Consider the following 23,814-nt stretch of genomic DNA (forward strand, 5'->3'; position numbering starts at 1 on the left):
TTCAAAATTGAATTTATAATGAAAAATCTTTCAACAAAGAAAACCCCAAGCCCAGATGGCTTTACTCATAAATTCTATCAAAGCCTTAAAGAAAAAACCGACACCAGTCTTCCACAAACTCTTCAAGAAAACAGAAGAAAAAAACTTTCCAAGTTGTTTTATGAGGCCAGCATAAACACTGATGCCAAAACTTGGCAAGGACATTACAAGAAAAGAAAATTACAGACCAATATCCTGCATGAGTAAAGATGCAAAGTCCTCAAGAAAATATTAGAAAATCAAATTCAGCATTGTGTGAATAGGATAACTGTTATTAACAAGTAGAACTTACGCCAGGATTGCAACTTTGGTTTCCCATTAGAAAATCGATGGTCATAATTCATCACAGTAACAGACTCAACAGAAAAAAGAATTGCATCTCAATTGATGCAAAAATAGTTTTGAAAACATTTTATACATTTTCATGATTTTTTTTTTTTTTTTTTTTTTTTTTTTTTTTTTTGAGACAGAGTCTGACTCTTGTGGCCCAGGCTGGAGTGCAGTGGCCCAATCTTGGTTCACTGCAACCTCCACCTCCCGGGTTCAAGCGATGCTCCTTCCTCAGCCTCCAAAGTAGCTGGGATTACAGGAGTGCACCACCACGCCCGGCTAATTTTTGTATTTTTGGTAGAGACGAGGTTTCACCATGTTGGCCAGGCTGGTCTCAAACTCCTGACCTCAGGTGATCCACCTGGCTCAATTTCCCAAAGTGCTGGGATTACAGGTGTGAGCCACTGCACCCAGCCACATTCATGATTTTTAAAAACCTCTCAAAAAACTAGGAAAAGAAAGAACTTTCATCAATGTAATAAAGGGCATATACAAAAACCCAACAGCAAATGTTATACTAAATAGAGAAATATTTAATGCTTTCTTTCAGAGTTCAGAAACACGATGTCCACTCTCCCTACTTCTATGCGACATTATCCTGAAAGTTCTAATTAATACAACAACGTAAGAAAAAAATAAAGGCATACAAATTAAAAAGAAAGAAGCAAAACTATCTCTTATGCACATAACACGATTTCATATATAAAACATCCTAAGGAATCATTATTTGGTCTATTAGAACCAAAAATAAATTTAGCAAAGTCACTGGAATCAAGGTAAATATATAAAACTGAATTATACTTTAATTTTGGTCCGGGCATGGTGGCTCACGCCTGTAATCCCAACACTTTGGAAGGTCGAGGCGGGCAGATCACTTGAGGCCAGGAGTTTGAAACCAGCCTGACCAACATGGCAAAATCCCGTCTCTACTAAAAATACAAAAAAAATTAGTCAGGCGTGGTGGCAGGAGCCTGTAATCTCAGCTACTCAGGAGGCTGAGACATGAGAATTGCTTGAACGGGGGAGGGGAGTGAGGGGGGAAGGGAAGGGGGTGGCAGGCGGAGGTTGCAGTGAGCCAAGATTGCACCACTGCACTCCTGCCTGGGCAATAAAGAGAGACTCCTTCTCAACGTAAATAAATTAATTAAATAAACAATTCATTATATTTCAATTTTGACAAACAAAACATTGGAAAATGAAATTAAACAGCAATTCCATTTATAATGGAAGCAAAACATAAACTATTGAAAATTTAACAAAAATAAGTAAGACATTCTGAAAATGATTTCATATTGCCAAAAATTTTAAATAAAAAATTAAACCATATAACATGCTTATGGATTGGGAGAATTAATATTGTAAACTCGATTCTCCCCAAATTGATCTATAGCTTCAGTGCAATCCCAATCCAAATTCCAGGAGGCTTTTTAGTGGAAATTAATGAGCTGATGTTAAAATGTATTATGAAAATGCAAAAGATTAAGATTAGTCAACAGAGCCTTAAAAAGAGAAAATATAGAAGATATATCCTTCCTGCTTTCAAGACTCACTATAAAGCAACAATTATTTAGACGCTGTTATTTACATCAGATAGACAAGTCAATGAAACAGAACTGAGGGTCCTGAAATAGGTCCATGTGTGTATAGTCAATTGATTTTCAACAAAGGTGTTTGTGCATGCTCGCACAGGCACACACATCCAATGTCGAAAGAAAAGTCTTTGCAACAAATGATTCTAGAATAATTGGATACCCATATTAAAAACAAAAACAAAACAGAAGAACTTTGACCGCTACCTCATACCATACACAAAAATTAGCTTAAGACAAGAGGTCTTAATGTAAAATCTGAAACTATTAAGCTTCAATGTTTTCTAAAAGGAGATAAGTGAAATATCTGCATGCTCTTACGCTCAGCTAAAATTTATTCAGAACATAAAAAATACTAGTCAGAGAAGACAAAAATCACAAATTGGACATAATCAAAATGTAACACTTCTGCTCATTAAACAATATCATTAAGAAAATAAAAAGTCAAGACATAGACTGGGAGAAATATATGCAAAATCAATTTTATTTTATTTTATTTTTTGTAGAGGCAGGGTCTTACTATGTTGCCCAGGCTGGTGTCCAACTCAGGACTCAAGAAGTCCTCCCACCTCAGTCTCCCAAAGTGCTGAGATTACAGGCATGAGCCATAGCACCTAGCCTGCAAAATCTATTTCTTTCTTTTCTTTTCTTTTTCTTTTTTTTTCTTTTTTTTTTTTCTGGGAGACAGAGTTTTGCTCTCGTCACCCAGGCTGGAGTGCAATGGTGCGATCTACAACATCCACCTCCTGGGTTCAAGCAATTCTCCTGCCTCAGCCTCCCAACTAGCTGGGATTATAGGTGCATGCCACCACGCCCAGCTAATTTTTGTATTTTTAGTAGAGACAGGGTTTCAGCATGTTGGCCAGGCTGGTCTTGAACTCCTGACCTCAGGTGATCCACCTACTTTGGCATCTCAAAGTGCTGCGCAAAATCTGTTTCTGACAACAGATTTGATACCTGCAATATGCAAGAATGCCTACAAATCAATAACAAAAAGAAAACCCAATTGCCAAAAACTGTAAACAATCGAAGTGACCATCAACGAGTGAATTTATACACAAACAGTAGTATACTCATGCAATGGAATTATGCTTGGCAGTTTAAAGGAACACGTTTCCTCAGGTATCTCAAAGGCATCATTTTGAGCAAAAGAAGACAGACAGAAAAGAGTACTTATTGTATGATTCCATTTATAGAAAGTTCTAGGGTAGGTAAATCTAACCTGTGATGATAGAAATGAGAAAAGTTGGCCCCAAGTGGTGGCTCACACCTGTAATCCTAGTACTTCGGGATTGGGAGGTTGAGGCAGACGGATCACTTGAGGTCAGGAGTTTGAGACCATCCTGGCCAACATGGTGAAACCCTGTCTCTACTAAAAATACAAAACTCAGCCGGGTGTGGTGGTGGGTGCCTGTAATCCCAGCTACTTAGGAGGCTGAGGCAGGAGAATCACTTGAACCCAGGAAGCGGAGGTTACAGTGAGCCGAGATTGCACCACTGCATTCCAGTCTGGGTGACAAGAGCTAAAACTCTATCGAGAAAAAAAAAAGAGAGAGAGAGAGAAAAGTGATTGCCTCCTGGAGGCTGAAAAGGTGTTAAGATAGAACTTTTTGGGGTGATGGGAAAGTTCTGTATCTTGATTGGTTTGCAGTTATATGGCTGTATTCATGTATTCTTACTCATTAAACTGCACATTTAAAATTGATGCATTTCATTGTATGTAAATTATACCTTGATTTTTTTTTAAAAAGAGTAAACAAAAATCACTTTAACCAAAGTGAAAGAAGCAGGTTGCAGCAATAGGATTTCATTTACACAGCATTCAAAAACAGGCAAAGTGAATCAATATCTTTCTCACTGTGAAATTATTTTCTAAATAATCCACCACAAGAGCTGAAAGTGGTTGCCTTTAGGGAGGAGAAACGGGAGACAGCTAGTTTCCTTCACAAAACAAGCATTATTTGACACTTAAAAATCTGTTGCATATATAACTTTGGCAAAAGTTATATATGCAAGCTAAAAAAGAAACCCATACCATTTGCAGGTTGGTGCTATAAGGTTCAAAAGAAGATTGTTGACATTCATTTCAAATAGAAAATTATTTATGATGGACGAATCTGGCAGAAAGTCCAGGACACCGGGTCCATTTGCTGTTGGTTGTGTAATAGAGGCCACCTAGTCACCAGTCATGCATAAAAGACAATGGAAAAAACACTGGAAAAGTGTGCATTAAATTAGAGTGAGGGAGGAAAATTGTGACAGAAACCCGATCTGTACTCCCTAATTACAAAGTCTCGTCTTCACCAACTGACACAAATGTGAAGTCAAATTAAGTATCGTCTAATTAACTAGCATCCACACAACTTCAAGACCCGCGACTAGGTATTATTCGGCTGAATAAATGAAATGCAAGGACTTGCAGATTCTCCGTCAACCCAGATCTGCCATCTCAGCCGACTGCTACAAGGTTAGGCCATTTTGTTTTCACACATCTCTCCTTTCAGGGCTCTCCTTGTAGTATTTACAGAAAAAGGCAATGCTGGTAAACAGTTTCACACAATGAGGTGTGAGAGTTGATAGGGTCTATTTAAGCTCTGAACTCCCCTGATGAGCTGCCAAAAGTTGTTATGAACGGCCCAGCTGACAGCGTGATGACTGATAAAAGAAAAACAAACAGCTCGGGTAATTCATGAAAACACACTGCACCAAGACAACTCGGAGTGGCGAGTGACAGTTAAGATAATGGAATTTTGGAAGCTTTTCTTAAGCGGTCCTCTCTATACAATTATTCTGTTAATAGACTCTGCCTTAATGTAGCTGGATCTTCAAAACTTCTTTCCATAGAAAAATATTTATTATGATCTCTGGCAGAGAGCTGCTGGCCTCAGACTTTTATACAATGGCCAGTTTCACACACAATTTCCTCTTCCCAGAGCAGGCTGGAATTTAGTGTAGGGCTGTGTCTGCCATTTAAAGAAATAAAATATCCAATTTCCACTTCTATTACTAGGAACATTTTGAAGCGTTCTTCCTTCATTTCTTTCATTTACGAATCATTTGCTGCAAACCTTTGATTAAAAAATAAATATTGGTTTACACACTCAACTGCTAATAGTTTAAAGGAGAACAATTTAAATGTGGTGGAAGTCAATTTCCAATTCACATAGCCTATTTTGAGTTCATTTCCTTAAATCAGGTGTGACGAAGCAAGAAAATATCAATTTGTCAATGTTTTGCCTTTGTACCCAATGATTTTTCATGAAGTATATTGTGGTTTCTGTAGCAATCGCATATTTCTTAATTAATGTTTTAGAAAGCAGAAATATAGACATATCTAAAGCATGTGTATATTCACACATAAATAGTATGCGATCCTGTGCCCAGAGTCAGAGAAGGAAGAAAAGAGAGAAGAAAGAAGGAAGAGGGGAGTGGGTGGCTGTGTAGTTTAGGACCTGGCTACCGAGGGGTCAAGCAGCATGTTAGAAATGCAGAATTTCCGCCCTACCCTAGCCCCCAACCAAATCAAAATTTGCATTTTAACAAAGATGCCCACGTAATTCATATGCACCTCAAGGTTTTGAGAAGCTCTGTAATTTTGATGACTGATGTCTTTAATAGTTTAAGTTTTATAGCTGTAAAGGCTTACAAATATGATGATCTACGTTTTACAAAAAGTTTAAAACTCTATCATAAGTTATTTCAAGCTTCTCAAAGTAATTTCATAAGTATTCTTTCAAATTTATTTTTCTTCTCCTCCTTCCTGGGAAGAAATCTTGAGTGTCCTTGAGCTCTCCAAGCCTTCTAGAGACTTTGTCCCTTCCACAATCGTTTTCCTTTTACTTCAAATATTCATGGGCCCGTCTGGCACATTTTTAGGTAACAGGCATGGTGCTAGAGCCTGGATTTTGTGAACCATAGGACTTTTATAAGAATAATAAAAACATTTTATAAGAATAATAAAAACATTTAAAAAATTATAACTTGATTGTAGTATCAACTATTTAACTGCTACAATACAGAGTAGAGTATCTCACAGGAGACACGAGAGAATCATTGGAAAGGCCCAAACAACAGAGGTGGCCTTCACCTACCCATCAAGGACAGCAAAAATCCACCATTGGACACTCATTCCTTTAAGTTTTGTGGTGGTTAATATTTATACAGTTATCTTTAAAACTCAATGGGATCTTGAGATCAGGTCTAACTCTCAACAAATTTGCTCAGTGTTGATAAATTTAAATACATACCAATTAAAGAACTTAACATGGCCCAAAATACTATAAACAAAGACAAAAGACACAGGTTAAATCAGGGAAAATACATGCAACACATATTTACTATTAATTTAAGGACTCATTCCTTTTTCATTTATTTTTTTGAGACAGAGTCTCACTCTGTTGCCCAGGCTGGAGTGCAGTAGTGTGATCTCGACTCACTGCAATCTCCACCTCTTGGGTTCAAGCAATTCTCTGCCTCAGCCTCCCAAGTAGCTGAGATTACAGGCACACAACACCACACCCAGCTAAGTTTTTGTATTTTTGGTAGAGATGGGGTTTCACCATGTTGGCCAGGCTGGTCTCAAACTCCTAACCTCAAGCAATCTGCCTGCCTAGGTCTGCCAAAGTGCTGGGATTACAGGCATAAGCCACATGCCCAGCCAGGACTCATTCCCTTAATTGACAAAGAGTTTATATAATTCAGTTGGAAAAAGACACATCCAATGGAAAAATGAGCAGTGGACATAAATAGGCAATTCATCCACAAAAGTGAGTAAATACATGAAGTGGTGCTCAACTTCATTTATAATCAAAGACATACAAATTGAAGCAATGATGAGAGAATAATTCTTACCTATTATGTTGGCAGAAATTAGAATATTTGATAATACAAATTGTGTGCAGAAATAGGCACTCTCATCCACTGTGGGTAAGAATATATATTAGTTCAACTGTGTTAAGGGGCAATTTGGTAATATTGACCAACATTGTGAATGCACATATGCTTTAACCCAGCAATTCCATGCTAGGAATTTAGTCTAGGAAAACACTTGCAAAAGCACCTTAAACAAGACGGATAAGCAACCTCAAGGAGCATCATGCCAGGAGCTGAGCACCGCCCCCCGCCCCACGGCAGTACCACCCAACAAGGAAAGACTCCCTGAGCCACACAGAGAATCAAATAGACTGGCATGAGCTTACTACAAAATTATCTCTGAGATGTACCAATTATTCATAGATACAGAGAAAACAAGCAAGGCTCAGAGTGGTATGTACAACTTGATCCCTTCAGATTACATAAAAATACATGTATATATATATAGGTAATGATTCATATTTTTCCCCCTGGAAATACAAGGACCAACTAATAGTGGTTGCCTTTGGGGAGACAGAGCAGTTAGTGGCAAAGGTGATCAGTGGAAGAAAGCCATCTAATGTTAATTATACATTTGTCTCTATCGTTTGAATTTTCTAGAAAAGTTCTGAGTGTATGTGTATATAATGTAGGCAAGCAGTGTCTTGGCATTGAGTTTATAAACCATTTTGCCTTATTAAGTTCCAGGCACAAAATTATTGGGGAAAAGTCCTCGGAGTGAAATTATTCTCCATGAGTTCATTTTCACAATTACATCTCTGCAGACAAGCAGATTTCTCAACCACACAGTAGCTAGGCTTCCCAAAGAACTGCTGTGTCTTCTGGAGCTGTGATGATAGCATTTTTGGAGGTCAAAGAAACCTCTGAGAATCTGTTTAAAGGATAACCAGAAAAACTTTCCGCACACAAAATTTCAGGTTCAATATTGGGAGTTTCGCAGAACCCCTGAGACATCCATGGATTGTGTGAGGTCAAGGGCTCAAGCTAGTAAGGATTACCTGCCCTAGAGAATCTTGAAGTTAGAATGACACCAATTTTACGATTTCATATGCAGCTCTATTGCTGGGACTACTTGGGTTTCCACAGTGTGCCCAGGGGCTACTCCTGTGAAAGTCCTTCCTGACTCGCCCATATTGTACCCAGCTGAGTCTGGAGGCCTGCTTCCACAATCCCATACCTGCCATGCTTGTGTCTATAAAGTGTAGTATCTTTTGTGGTGAGTTATAATTGTTCACTTGTTTGGTTTGCCATCAAGATGGCTAGCTCCTTCAGGGCAAGGCATTTATTTTCTAGATCCTTATTTTTTCAACATTGGAAACATTAAAAATGACCAATGAATGAATTCTCAATGTCAATCATCAAATCTTTGTGAATAACCACATACAAACTTGGTATAACCCATTTTGTATTTTTAGTAGAGACAGCATTTCACCATGTTATGTTGGCCAGGCTGGTCTTGAACTCCTGACCTCAAGTTATCCACCCATGTTGGCCTTCCAAAGTGCTGAGATTACAGACGTGAGCCACCATGTACCTGGCCTCCAACCCTGGCCTACTTTTTTACCCAAAGTAGTTATGTGTAACTAGAGTGGTACCCTTCTTGGCCCTCTCTCTGGTCCTACCATATCACCAGTATGACACCCTTCTTTTGGAGTCATGCAGAAGCTCTAGGGCCCATGTGGACATTACATGTGATTTCTCTAATCCAGGGTTCTCTTTTCTTTATTCCACTCAGCCATCTAGTGGCTTGCAGACTGGTAAGGAATAAGAAGGCAAAGAAAATTGCAGTGTAATATCCCATACTCAAGGAATATTGAATGTTGCATTGTGAACTTTAGCACTCCTCTATGTCCTAACCAAAGAAATAACAGCAGAAAGGATAAAAGGGGCTTTGTAGTCATAGATCTGAGTGGGAGTTCTAGACCAGCATGTATGGAATCATGACGAGTTCACTTGTTCCCTCTGGGGCTCAATGTGTTAGTCAGGAAAGGGTGGGCTATGCTTCAGTAACAGATAAGCCTCAAAATATTAGTAGTTATATAAAATGCAGGTTTATTTTACTCACATGAAGTCTTCTGTGAAGTGGGTGATTCACAAGGGTGGCTGTCCCCAATGTGATGACTCAGCAATGCAGCCTGCCTCTCTTTAGTGACAATACCAGCTCAACACGCGATAGAAAAGAGAGAATGTGGAATACTCATAACCACACTTTCATGCTCCATCTGGAAATGATGTGTGGCCATTTCATTTACCACTGGCTAGAGCTAGTCACATGGTCCCAAGCTAACCACAAGGGTGTTGGGGAGCGCAGTCTTCTTATGCACCAAAGAAGAGCACAATGGGACTTGCACAACACGTAGAACTGTCTGTGCCACATTCAATGTCCTCATCTGTAAAGTGAGAATAACACCTACCTTACAGTTTTGCTGCAAGTATGAAACAAGAATGCACATAAAGGGTGCAATGCATATAGCAGACAGTCAAGAAATGGTGTTTAGTTATTTTCACTCAAGCTAGTAACTCCCCATTTGTCAGGCTATTAGAGAGGCCTGTAAAATTGTAGGGACACCAGGCCTTCTGTGAGTGAAGCACCACAGTGGTGTGAGCTAGTGTGTCTACCAGCATGTCTATTTATCTATTTATCATAGGAGAAATTCTTGGCCCTGGGATATGACACTCAAGACAGCCTCAGGGTGTCACTGGGAAGTGGGAACCAACTCAGAAGGGCCTGGCCTCACTCTCAAGAAGTCACATCCCAATGAGATACTTCAGAGGTATATTATAACACTTCCCTTATGCAAGCAGCCAAGAAAAACCAGCAACTTCCAACAGCATTCCACATGAACAATAAACTCAACTTGACTTTGTTGATGATAATGGTAATGGAAGTGTCTATCGTCCTTTTTAAACAGCATATCCCTCAAATTTGTTTTTCTATCATTTGTATAACCACCATATGATAAAGTTGCCCTTAGTTTAGTTAATTATGTTTAATCCATGTATAATGTGAGAGTCAGATGATATATTTTTAATGTGATGCAATTAATCTTTAATTCTTGGGGTAAGGAGAAGGAAGACAAAGAATTAAGCATATTCCAGGCTGGGTGCAGTGGCTCATGCCTGTAATCCCAGCACTTTGGGAGGCTGAGGTGGGCAGATCATTTGAGGTCAGGAGTTTGAGATCAGCCTGGCCAACGTGGTGAAACTCCTTCTCTACTAAAAAATACAAAAATTAGCCGGGCATGGTGGCATGTGCCTGTAATCCCAGCTACTCAGGAGGCTGAGGCAGGATAATCTCTTGAACCTGGAAGATGGAAGTGGCAGTGGGCTGAGATCGTGCCACTAGACTGCAGCCTGGGCAACAGAGTGAGATTCTGTCTCAAAGAAAGAAAAAAAAAGAATTAGGTATATTACATGGCAACCCTGGGAGTAAATAATATAATCATATTCCATTCACATTTCCTGGTTTCCTGGCTGCATTCTCCGTCATTTTATGCACTACGCTGGTAAATACAGTGCTCATTCACCTCACCATCCCATCACATTCATCCAGTTGAACTCTAGAGGCAGCCATGCAACTATCTTTTAGAATCTGATGCTCTAGAAACTTTATTATCTACCATCTCCCCATTATACATTTTTTCAGTGACAGCAATGAAGAGGCATTGAAATACAAAACTGTTTTATGCTCATTTTATATCTTCCCAGAAGAGTTTCATTAACGACAAAAATACACCTTTTTAAGAGTTCTATATTGTCAATTGTGACCTACTACCAGGAACCATTTATAAGAAAATGTAAAATTTTCCTTGTATCTTTATCGAAATGATTTAGTTTATCTGTTACACCCTTTATTTTGATTATTTTCTCCAAAAAACCAACATTTACAAAATAACAACCAAATATACAGTCACCTATGTAACCAAAGGACATTTTTCATTTTGTTTTTGAGATGGGAGTTTCACTCTTGTCACGCAGGCTGGAGTGCAATGGTGTGATCTCAGCTCACTGCAACCTCCGCCTCCCGAATTCAAGTGATTCTCCTGCCTCAGCCTCCAGAATAGCTGGGACTACAGGCATGCGCCACTACACCTGGCTAATTTTTGTATTTTTTAGTAGAGATGGGGTTTCACCATGTTGGCCAGGCTAGTCATGAACTCCTGACCTCAGGTGATCCATCCGCCTCGGCCTCCCAAAGTGCTGGGATGACAGGCGTTAGCCACCACGCCTGGCCCAGATAAAACATTTCTAATGTATCTTAACTCATTTCAGTTGACCTCAATTTGTTCATAAAAACAGATGACCAGGAGTACAAAAGGGTCTGTTTAGAAAGTAAGCCGTCTTCTGCCATTCAACATGGGCTCTGGTGGACCTGATTCTGCAACATTCCATTTGAAAACTGTTTTGTAGGGGATACTTATCATCTCTAATGTCATTCAGAACTGTTCAGAAAATTATTCAGCAGCTATAATAGCTGGTATGTCACCTAACTCCAAGGAAACATACTGATATGCCCAGTATGTGTTAAAATCAGGTACTATTGGTCTGATTCCCAGTGCTGTGTCACATTCATGACACGCAGCCAATGAATTAAATCACTTTTGACATATTACACTGGCCTCTGACATGTTGCCAATGTAAAACGACATAAGATACTGAAAATGATAATATTGAAAATGGATTAATAGATAGTTCCAAATAACCAACGTCTAATAACCCTTTCAAATGCAAAGAAGGAATGATAATCACTTTGTCCTATTTTGAAACTGCATTCTTCTCAGAATAAAGATTATCATATATAATAGCTGCTACCATATGTTGAATACCTACGTGCAGACGTCGTTATAAGGACCTTCCCTCCTCAACAGTCCTATAAAGCAGGTACTATTAATATTTCCATTTTATAGATGAGAAAACCAACGGCGGGAGAGGTAAATTAACCTGCCTGAGGTCACACACCTGGTAAGGAGCAGAAGCTACATTAGCAACCTTGCTACATACACCTTCTTTGAAAGGAATCTAGGAATGTCAATGGGCCTTTTAAAACTCACTTCGCAAACTAAATTTTATCTAGTCACAGCTGAATAAGAAATACAGGGCATGTGAATGATATGCTGGGTTTGCTGCATAAAAGTCATCAGGCAAATAACTCGGCTTCTATGAACCTCTGTTTCTTTATCTCTAAAATAGTGGTAATGATAGTATTAGTCTGTTCTTGCACTGCTAGAGAGAAATACCTGAGACTGGGTAATTTATAAAGAAAAGAGTCTTAATTGTCTCACAGTTTCACAGGCTGTACAAGAAGCATGGCAGGTCTGCTTCCGGGAGGCCTCAAGGAACTTATAGTCATGGAAGAGGGGAAGGAGGAGCCAGCACTTCACATTGCAGGAGCAGGAGGAAAAGTGACGGGGGAGGTGCCACACATTTTTAAATGACCAGATCTACTGAGAATTCACTCATGATCACCAAGACAATGCCAAGGGGGATGGTGCTAAACCATTCATGAAGGATCCGCCCCGATGATGATCCAATCACCACCTACCAGGCTCCACCTCCAACACCAGGGATTACAATTGAACATGAGATTTGGGTGGGAACACAGATCCAAACCATATCACTTGATCATCATAAAAATTGTTGTGAGGCCTCAACACTGTTATGGGCTGTATTGTATCTGCTGCTTCCCCACCTCCCACTAAATCCACATGTTGAAGTCCTAACCCCCAGCACCTAAAAATGTGACTGAAGATAGGGCCTTTACAGAAGAGATTAAGTTATTTTATTATATATATTTTATTTGTTATATAAATAAAATAAAGCCTTTAGGGTGGATTATGGCCCGCCCTAAAGGCTTTATTTTATTTAGGTTGGTGCAAAAGTAATTGTGGGTTTTGCCATTAAAAGCAATTACTTTTGCACCAACGTAAATAAAATAAAGCCTTTAGGATGGGCCATAATCCAATCTGACTAGTGTCCTTATAAGAAGGGGAAATTTAAACATTCTGAGAGATGTCAAGGATGCATGCACGCAGAGGAAAGGCCACCTGAAGACACAGGCAGATGGTAGCTATCTGCAAGACAAGAAGACAGGTGTCAAGGGAAACCAAACCTATTGACACCTCAGTGTTGGGCTACCAGCCTCCAGAAATGTAAGACAATAAATTTCTGTTGTTTACACCACCCCAGTTTGTGGTATTTTGTTATGGTGGCCCTAGAAAATGAATAAAAACACATTAACAATAATTTCCATAGCACCTGGCAAATAGTCAGTGCTCATTAAATGGTTTTTAGCTCAGTTGTGAATGCAAATACACACAGCCTTTGTTTTGGCTAAAAGGAAATGTGTCCTACTTTTTAAAACATAATCTGAAAAACGCTTTTTTAATCCATAGAATTTTCATGAAACTTTAAAAGACTAAAGATGGTTCATTTTTCAAACTAACAAAATCCAGTTAACACTGGTTAAAAGTCACTTTGTGGCCAGGTGGAATGGTTCATGTCTGTAATCCCAGCACTTTGGGAGGCTGAGGCAGATGGATCACTTGAGGTGAGGTCAGAAGTTCAAGATTAGCCTGGTCAACATAGTGAAATCCCGTGTTTACTAAAAATACAAAAATTAGCCAGGTGTGGTGGCTGGTGCCTGTAATCCCAGCCACTCGGGAGGCTGAGGCAGGAGAATCTCTTGAATCCAGGAGGTGGAGGTTGCAGTGAGCCAAGATCGTACCATTGCACTCCAGCCTGGGTGACAGAGAGAGACTCTGTCTCAAAAAAAAAAAAAAAAAAAGAAAGAAAATGTCGGTTTACTACAACATTTCATTATATTGTGGATGTTGAAACTGACATTCGAAAGTTCCTTCTCTTCCTTGTAGCTACTGGGGCACTTGTGTCTAGTAAGTCTAGGTTTGGAATTGACACAATTTTGACAGTAATACACAAAGGTCATGACAGAGAGAGAGGGAGAATATATAAACAAACCAGTGTAGACAAAGAAAAAAGAAAGTAGTGTGCTGAAATTTTCTTGAATGAAGCTACCTGTATCAGAGCTGATAGATAAATTTCATCTCAAGAGCTAATTCCTATCACTTGACTTTGAGTCTTATGTTGAGAGAGGTTCCGAAGCCACACCTGGGCTCAGGAAAGAGCACCTAGATGGATTAGGAAGTTGTTTGAACACAGAAGGAGAAGGACAGGAGTAAGTGGGCTGCGTGTTTACTATTCAGAATGTGGACATTGGCTAATGGGCCCCTTTGACTCTCATCTTTTAACTTTAAGGCCTATCAAATATTCGGACTATTGTGCATACTGGACCTATCTCAATACTGTAACTTAGCAATTCTGAATTCACTAAAAAGTAAATGCTTTTCTTGACATATGTATTTCTTGTGACAGTTAAGCTTTATTAGTTAAAAACATAAGGAAAACCCTCTGCTTTGAGCTAACAAAGGCCATCAGCTGATTTACTTTTCAAGGTGCTCTAAACTTCCAGCTGGCTAACCCATAGAACACATATTTTCAGAGGAAGACAAGCTTTTCCTCACTAGTCACCATGGTAGCCTTTTGGTTGCCACCTAGCAATAGGTTTGTGGTTCACACTTTTGCATCAGTGGCTTTGTAATCCATAGGTACTGTTAACTCTTGATAAATGCATGTTATTGTGAAGTAGACTAGGTCATGGGGCATGTTGCCCACCAAGCCATACCCTAGAACATGACGGGATATGTATCAGCCCGATAATGCCCAGACTTGGTTTGCTTCTAAACTGAGGACCAAAGCTCACGCTGTGAGAATTGCACCAGTCAGCGAGCCACCTTCCCCTCTGTGATCCCACTGGAGAAAGCTACTTCAAATGATTAACAATTCGCGTTTACTTTCAAACTGCCGAGTCCAGTTGGCTAAAGAAAGGCACTAGGAAGCCTAAGAATCTAGATTTAATCTCTCAATGGGCCAAATAGCTTCACACTGAGAAACCTCCAGCTCGACTCGTCCCATGGGTTGGAAGGGGGAGAGAGACAGAGACAGTGACAAAGAGACTGACTGAAATAAACTTCAGCACTACCACGGGAAAGACTCAAAGGGCAGGTGCTGCTGAGAGGGCTCCAGCCCTTTCCTGTCCAAGATCACCATGAACAAGTCGTATTCAAGTCTCAATATGGATCTCTGCTGTAGGAACACAGAGGAGGATCGTTAATGTTCTAAACATCTGATGCCCGTGTGTATTAATCCATTCTCACGCTGCTGTAAAGAACCACCTGAGACTGGGTAATTTATGAAGAAAAGAGGTTTGACTCACAGTTCTGCAGGCTTAACAGGAAGCATGACTAGGAGGCCTCAGGAAACTTACAATCAATGCAGAAGGTGAAGGGGAAGCAGGCACGTCTTACCACGGCAAAGGAGAAGAACGAGTGAAGGGGGAAGTGCTACACACTTTCAAACAACCAGATCTCGTGAGAACTCACTCACTATCACAAGAACAGCAAGGGGGAAATCCACCTCCATGATTCAATCACCTCCCAGCAAGCCCCTCCCTGGACAAGTGAGGATTACAATTTAAGATGAAATTTGGGTGGTGACACAGAGCCAAACAATATTACCATGGTATCTAGCACAGTTCCTTACATACAGCAATATATTCCTATGGACTGACTACATTTTAAAATAAAAATCCATTTATTATTATTCATTAACATAATACATTATAATAACATCTCTACCAAATTTATTGGAGTAAGTTGGCTCATGCAGAAATCTATGGTACTATGTTAAAAGTCCAAAAGTTTAAAATTAAAAAATAAAATTGATATTACAAAATATTAATTATATTATTTTAAACCTTCATTCAAAATATAAAAGTAGCTGGGCATGGTGGCTCACGCCTGTAATCCCAGCACTTTGGGAGGCCAAAGTGGGTGGATCACTTGAGGTCAGGAGTTCAAGAGCAGCCTGGCCAACATGGTAAAACCCCATCTCTACGAAAAATACAAAAAAAACATTAGCTGGGCATGGTGGCACACACCTGTAATCCCAGATACTTGGGAGAACTGAGGCAGGAGAATTGCTCAAATCTGGGAGATAGAGGTTGCGGTGAGCCGAGATTGCGCCATTGCACTCCAGCCTGGGCAAAAGAGCAAGACTCTGCCTTAAAAAAATAAAATAAAAATAAAATAAAATAAATAAAAGTAGAACACAATAAGGATTATGTTGGTTTATTTTCAATAAAGAAAACTGTCTGGTAAACTCCGAAGGCCCTTTCTGGTTTTGGAAAGTAACAGGCAATAGAAAAGAATTCAACAGGCTGGCTACTATTAAGACTTCCTTGATCTGGGGGTCCAGCTAGCTTATATTGATCTCAGCCTCATTCACGACTTCCGCTATGCACAGTGAGAGTTTGCAAATGGAACATTTCTTATGCCATCATGCAAGCATTGCCTCCTCACACCGGCATTGCCTGCCACCCATAGAAATGTCACATTGTGGAAAATGCAATGAGTGGCTTGTTTCCTGGGGGATGCAAAGAGATGAGCTTTTATATAGAGCAAGGACTTCCTTAGCTGATTTGGCATACTTAGTGCATCTGATATATGGACCTTCTTAATTGAAATTATGTTTAGTCATGCTTTAAAAATGTTGCTTCTAGAAGAATGCAATCTTTTATTTCAGTATCAGGGTTTCTAGCACCTCATTTGGAGAAATCCCTGAAATTCCTCTGTCCTTCCATCTCCTGCATGACTCTAATAACCAGGAAGCACAAGGATGGAAAATGAATTCAGGCAGCATAAGTGGCAACCCTCTCCCACATTTCCTCTCCTCTGCAACCCCCTAGAAGGCTTTTTGAAGTCAGAAGGTGCTCCATAGGAGGTGAGGGCTGACTCTGGCTGCCAGCAAGCAGAAATGTTCAGCTACTTAACACGGGGCCACATGTGGCAGCTACAAAAACATCACCAGGATGTGAAATCTGCTTACTTCAATGGTATTCTCCCTGCCCTCCAATCTTTTCAAATCTAAGGAGGTATGGAAGTAGATGAACTTGCGGGGAAGGGTGGAGAGAAACATCTTGTGATTTTAGTTGAAAATTTGCATTACATAGTAAATCTCGGAACATTGTCCTGCTGTTTTTTATTCCATGTGGTTCTGAGTCTGCAACCTTGGGGAGGGAGCCAGAGTGTTGTATTTAACACAAAGCCTGGTGGCACAGGGGATTTGGAAAGCTGACCACTGGAATATTAGGTGTTTTACATTAATTGTAAGTCAGAAGGAAGTATATGTCAGAGTGGGTCCCCAAGGTGTCTTTCTCAGGTTAAGCACTGAACTTATTTAAGTTACTCTAGGGTATAGCTTCCTTTGTCCTGGAGACAAAGGGCTATGTACATTTGCCAAAAATGATGTGAGTCCAGCTTTTTTGCTCCTCTTAGCCTTGGTAAGCTACAGCTTCCACTCCTACTGTTTAGTAGAAGGAATCCACTGCAACAGGACAGTACTCACTCTGCAAATGATTGGTTACTGGAAATGCATGCCTTAGGTTTTCTCCCCAGTGCTGACAGGAGTGAAACCAGACCGATGGCCTCTAGGATCTTTCTTCCTCTGAGATGTCATGAGTCCAACCAGTGATTCTGTGATGCTGAGATGGAGAAGGGGAACAGTAGAACATGACTGTACCAGTTTTGGCATCACACAGATATGGGTCCAAGTCCTAGTTCTCTCATTCATAAATCTCATAAACTCAAGTAACAACTCATCTTCTCTGAGTCTCCATTTCCTCACCTGTAAAAATAGGAATAATAGGAATTATTCCTTATGGGAATTTAATTGTTTATGGGAATTAAATGAGATACAGCATAGTGTCTGGCACATAGTGAATAAATGTGAGCTCTCATTATTAACATTATGAATCAACATGCCTTGTCCACAGACAGTCCTTACATGGACCCTTTCCTTGGAATTCCAGCCATGAATAGGTGCACAAATTCGAATTTGTACACTGCTCACAGGCAACTAAGAAATTTAGTCCCAGGCCGGGAACAGTGGCTCACGCCTGTAATCTCAGTCCTTTGGGAGACTGAGGTGGGTGGATCACGAGGTCAAGAGATTGAGACCATCTTGGCCAACACGGTGAAACCCTGTCTCTACTAAAAATACAAAAATGAGCTGGGCATGGTGGCACATGCTTATAGTCTCAGCTACTTGGGAGGCTGAGGCAGAAGAATTGCTTGAACCTGGGAGGCGGAGGTTGCACTGAGCTGAGATCGTGCTACTACACACTCCAGCCTGGTGACAGAGAGACACTCCATCTCAAAAAATAAATCAATAAATATTTATTCCCACTGGGGTCCTTTTACTTGACATGGGTTAAGACCAAGAAAACAAAAGATATTATCAGGCTACTATTTATTCTTATTCCCAAACCAGCTGGAAAATGTTGGAATCTCCATGCCAGAGTCTGTTCATCAGGGCTATCCTGTTATATCAGTCAGTTCTCACACCGTTATAAAGAAATACCTGAAACTGGGTGATTTATAAAGAAAAAAGTTTTAATTGGTTCAAAGTTTCCACAGGCTGTACAGGAGGCATGGCTGGGGAAGCCTCGGGGAGCTTACAATCATGGTGGAAGGTGAAGGGGAAGGAGACACGTCTGACATGGCTGGAGCAGAAGGAAGACAGAGATGGGGGGTTGCTACACACTTTTAAACAACAAGATCTTGTGAGAACTCACTCATTATCATGAGATTAGCAAGGGGGAAATCCACTCCCATGATTTAAGCATCTCTCACTAGGCCCCTCCTCCAACACTGGAGATTACAATTTGACATGAGATTTGGGTGGGGACACAAATCCAAACCACATCCACAAGATAGCATTTATTAAGCACTTTCTTGGTGCATATATAGCGCCCTGAGAACAGTGCTCTTCCTAGGGGTAGATAGAACCTTTTCCTGAGGCATTTAGAAATTAGCAGAATTAGTATCCTGTGAGATACTTCAGCTATAAGAATTCCATGGCCCTGGTGCTAATCCCTTTTCATTTGCTTCTGCCTAATTTTTTTTCTAGAAACACATTCCATCCGTAACCATTAGACCAATTCATGATCTTCCCAATACCTTGAAAGTGGATTTCTTTGCCTATGTACATGTCTGCTGTTTTTCTTCTCTAACAGTTACTTAATCCTTGACCGAGAACCTTCTAATTGACCACCTCCTGGGTCAAGACATCCCTATCAGAAGTGTTCATGTCTACTGGACTTAGTCATGGAACTCTAACATTACTGACTTTCTTAACCTATTGTCTAAAACATTGTCACTAATTAGGGAAGTTCAAGTTTCATAGAAAGAAACTATTAGAACCCACTTCCCATATCTACAGTCAATGGGTACTTTGTGAAAATTAGAAAAAGACTCCCTTTTCTCAAGATGCTTCGTTTTCATTTGCTGAAAACTGTCAAGATAAATGTACAAAATCTACCATGTCTGCAATATAAATAATGTTCTTGTGCAGTGCACAACCTGCAGAAATTTACATGTTGGTACCGCCAAAGGAAGGGACTCTTTACTAAAGGTAACAGGAAAGATGATCTTCAAGATGTTAAACCATTTAGTTAGTAGTAGACAAATTCGATGTGAAGGCCCTATCTGTTTGATTCACCGCTATTTCCCAGTAGGACTAAATTGTAATGGGTATTACAATCATCTTAACTACCACCAATATGATTTGGGACTCAAAACACGTAAAGAATGGTGTTGCTCTATTTAGAATAAGATCTACTAATTATCTTAGTATAATAGTGTGAATGGATATTCACACAGACTCAGAGTATGTCTCTACAGATTTCTTATTCATTACAAAAAGAAAACTTGACAGTGGAGAAGCTGATAGACATCACCTTTACCAAGCGGTTGAAGGCAATGTCACCAATACTGAAACAAGGCAACACCATGTACCTTCTGATGTGATGAACTGAGAAGAGCTCAGCATCACTCTGGGGTTTTCCTGTATTTAATCCCAAGGGAACATCACTGAAACCCAATTGGAAGGACAGTCTAGAAAACAACTGGCCTGGGCCCATCACAAATGTCAGGGGGAAAAAAAAAAAAAAAAAAAAACTGTTCCAGATTAAAGAAGACCAAAGATACATGACAACAAATGAAAAGGGTAAGCCTTGATTAAATCCTGGATTGGAAGAAATACTGCAAAAACATTACTGTGATGATTAGTGAAATTTGAATACAGGTCGATTAGATACTAGTATTGTATCAACGTTTAAATTTCCCAAATTTGATAATTATACTGTGAAAGTATTTATGGGTAGAAGGTCACAGGATCTATGAGGGATAATAGAATGAAAGAAAGCAAATATAACAAAATGTGAACAATTGGTGAATCAAGGTGAAGAGTATATATAAGAATTCATTGTACTACTCTTGCAAATTTTCCATAAGTTTAAAAATGCTCAAAAGAAAAAGTTCTAAAAAAATTTCTTATTATTTGAAAAAAAATATTATTCTGGTAGAAATAAGCAAGTGTGGACAACTTTCACTGCAAGATGGTGAGCTTCTAGTTTAAACTGGAGGATGAAATAAACAAATCCTTCCATGACAGCATTGTAAGCAAGCAAGGAGTCATCCACCAATCAAACATTCAATGAATTTGAATTAGTCATCTAGTTGGAAATTAACTATGGAGGATAGACTATATACATTTAATCTCCCTTCTTTCCTAAAACGCCCTGAAGTTATTACCCAGAAATACAAAAAGAGTGCAACTGTACAAAGAAAAAGGGAATAAAGATGTACCTGGATAAAGGATATCAAAATAATTTTAAAGGGAATCAAAACCATTTCAGAAGGCAGAAAGTGGGTAGTGAATTAATACATTGGTGTTAAAGAGTGAAACTGTAATCTAAATCCTGCAGAAAGGAGCAATGAGAATGAAGCCCATGGCCCCTAAAGGCTCAGGAATCAGAGGAGCCAGGTATGGGGTGGATGGGGGATGAGGCTCACATGGAGAGAGAGGTTTAAAGCCTGTCTGCAGCAGTCAGAATCCCAGATCTCCTACTCTCCCTTCTGCATCCAGGTGACTGTTTGGATAGGAGAGATTAAATTAGAGTCTCCATATTTAGGGATGTCAAGCATAGAGAAGGGCTGAAGCAACACACAGGGCTTAAAAAAGAAGCATACTGAATGGTGAGTTTCCTGTCCCTTTCTTCCTTCCAGCTTCCAGAACACCAGCAGCTAAGAGATGCCTCTCCAAAAGGAGACTGGGAAGTTCATCTCTTGAGACCCAAAATTTTAGATCCAAGAGTAGGAAGGCCCCCCCATAGAAATAGCTAAGGTTGGCTTGCCACCTGATCACATGGCAGTGAAATTCATCCACCACCAAGCTCCACAAATGGACACAGAGGATCTAATTAGCTTTCTAGTAAGAATGTAATCTTAAATATTACAGCTAATGACTACAAGACATTTGAGGAGATCGTTCAATATGAAAGAGAAAGACCTAAACAAATAGAAAAATGGGATATGGAGGAAGCTGAGAACATGCAGACCACAAAAAACAACAGTGTATAAAATTGTATTATTAATAACGTCAGAGAAATAAAACCTCAGAAACATAAAACTTCAGGTAAATAAAAGAATATACTGTATCTATTAAACAAGAACAGGCTGTTACAGAACAGGAAAAATCAGGGTATAAGATGGACCCTTGGAAAAGTGTGATACTGACAGTGCAGACATTTTCAGATGAAGATACTTTATTTCTGTGCATACTTCTTTAGAAAACTATGGAAGGATGAGCTCCATGAACATGAGAAACAAGAGAGACAGAAAGACATGAAACCAAGAAAACAGGGACTCCAACACGGGAAAACACAAAAATAAATTTCAGGATGGCAGCTAGGTGACAAAGTAAAATGCAATTGATCCAAATTAGAGAAGGATAAAAATAAATTTCCTGGAGAGAGTTCTTTAGAAAAGAAAAACCAAATAACCAAAAGAGAATTGATAAATTATGCCCTGATACATATAACTGTTTATAAAATCTTGATAGAATATCGAGGATGGGTTTGATGGAGCATATGGAACTAATCAAATATAAAAAAAAGGTCATTATTATCTTCAAAAAATTTTTAAAAAATAATTAGGGAAGTTCAGGTGCATTATTTTTCCCAGTAGTACATTGTATTTACAGGCATAATAATAATCTTCATACTGAATACTCATTTAACCAAGAATTATATTGGAATTTATTATATTGGAAATTAATACTAAATTCCAAAATTATATTGGAATCCCTATATTGGAGCAATAGGAATGGTAAAGTAATGAAGTTATAGATTCATGTCGTCAATGAAAGTCAATAAAATATATCCATTATTGATGTAGCCATAATTGAAAACTAAAAAAATAGCAGTAATCGTAGTATTTAGAAATGTGAAGGCAAATGACAGAAGAAACCCTGAGACATTTTTAAAGGGTTGCCTCTGAAGAGTAGAGAAGGGGTAAAGAAGGGTGAGGCAAAGACCTTCTCTTTTCTTTATAAGCCTCTTAATGCTGTTTCATTGTCAATTATTTCATCATTGTTATCTTGATGAAAATAAAAAGCAAAAAGAAAAATTAATAGCTTAATTGAAACATCAGAGTAAAACACAACTCAAACAGGTTGTGTATTGTTGAAATGAAGCTGAGCTGGGTGTGGTGGCTCATGTCTGTAATCCCAGCACTTTGGAAGTCCAAGGCAGGCGGATAACTTGAGGTCAGGAGTTGGAGACAAGCCTGGGTAACATGGTGAAACCCTGTCTCTACTAAAAATATATATATATATACATGTGTATATATATATGTGTGTATATATATGTATATATATGTATAGATAGATAGATAGATGTGTGTGTGTGTGTGTATATATATATAGCCGGTGTGATGGTGCATGCCTATGGTCTCAGCTATTCAGGAGGTTGCGGCAGGAGGATCACTTGAGCCTGGGAGGCAGAGGTTGCAGAGAGCCAAAATTGAGCCACTGAACTCCAGCCTGGGTTACAGAGTGAGACCCTGTCTCAAGAAAAAAAAAAAAAAAAAAGAAAAGAAAGAAAGAAATGAAGTGGATTTCTTAATGCAGTAGAGAAAGCAAACTCAGAGATGACAAATATGAAAGAACCAGAGTGAGATGAGCTATTTCTCAAGGTCACTGAAAGGCATACCTTGTAGGACAATGAACTTCGTTAGCAGGGTTGGGCCTGGGGTGAGCAGGTGAGGGTGGGGACTAGGGCAAGGTGCCTAGAATGCAAAATTCAGGGAGACCTGCACCACCCTGAAAGCAAGTGCCTCAACTTGGTACCCTATGGGTTCACCCTCTTGCCAGCCTGTCTGTTGGATCCCACCACTCGCAGTGGTGGGTACAATGGATTATAGCTGCTGTGTTTGTAGCTGAAAATCTCTCTCCAAACATGGTGAAATGTGCTTAGGGAAAGCTCACTGCTTGAGGGCTAAAGCAGGGTGAAAGCCAGAAAAATGTGATACAATTACACTCTTCAAAAGACAGCGAGGAAAAGAATCACAAGGCAGCTCTGGCTGTTAGTCTCACAGGAAGAAGTGCCGCCCTGGAGTGAAGGATTCCTACTGTAATCAAAGGGAACAAAGGGGGCATTTTACATCAATTAATGGCACAACCCACTAAGAAGATATAGCAGATTTAGACCTTTATTCCATGAAAAAGAAAAGCACCAATATGTAAACAACTTATTGAAAATTCAGGAGAACTTTTGAAAACTACAAGCTCTCAGAGACTCACAAGTGAGGCATATGGAAAATAAGAATGTAGAGGAGGCCAGGCACGGTGGCTCACGCCTATAATCCCAGCACTTTGGGAGGCATAGGCAGGTGGATTGCTTAAGCCCAGAAGTTCAAGACCAACCCAGGCCATGGCAAAACCTTACCCCCACCAAATATACAAAAATTATCTGGGCATGGTGGCATGCACTTGTGATCCCAGGTATTCA

The 23,814-nt window shown here is 39.6% G+C and overlaps 1 long non-coding RNA gene across 1 annotated transcript in view; it reads right to left on the reverse strand.

The window, feature by feature from the left end:
* Nucleotides 1-23,814, reverse strand: part of LOC105494086 (uncharacterized) — a 38,832-nt gene that overhangs the window by 6,208 nt on the left and 8,810 nt on the right. The window contains exon 2 of the long non-coding RNA XR_011616474.1: nucleotides 17,310-17,588. This is a non-coding gene — a long non-coding RNA (uncharacterized lncRNA). The remainder of the gene's footprint in view (nucleotides 1-17,309; nucleotides 17,589-23,814) is intronic.

The sequence above is a fragment of the Macaca nemestrina genome, chromosome 18, assembly GCF_043159975.1.
Source record: "Macaca nemestrina isolate mMacNem1 chromosome 18, mMacNem.hap1, whole genome shotgun sequence".
NCBI lineage: Eukaryota > Metazoa > Chordata > Mammalia > Primates > Cercopithecidae > Macaca > Macaca nemestrina.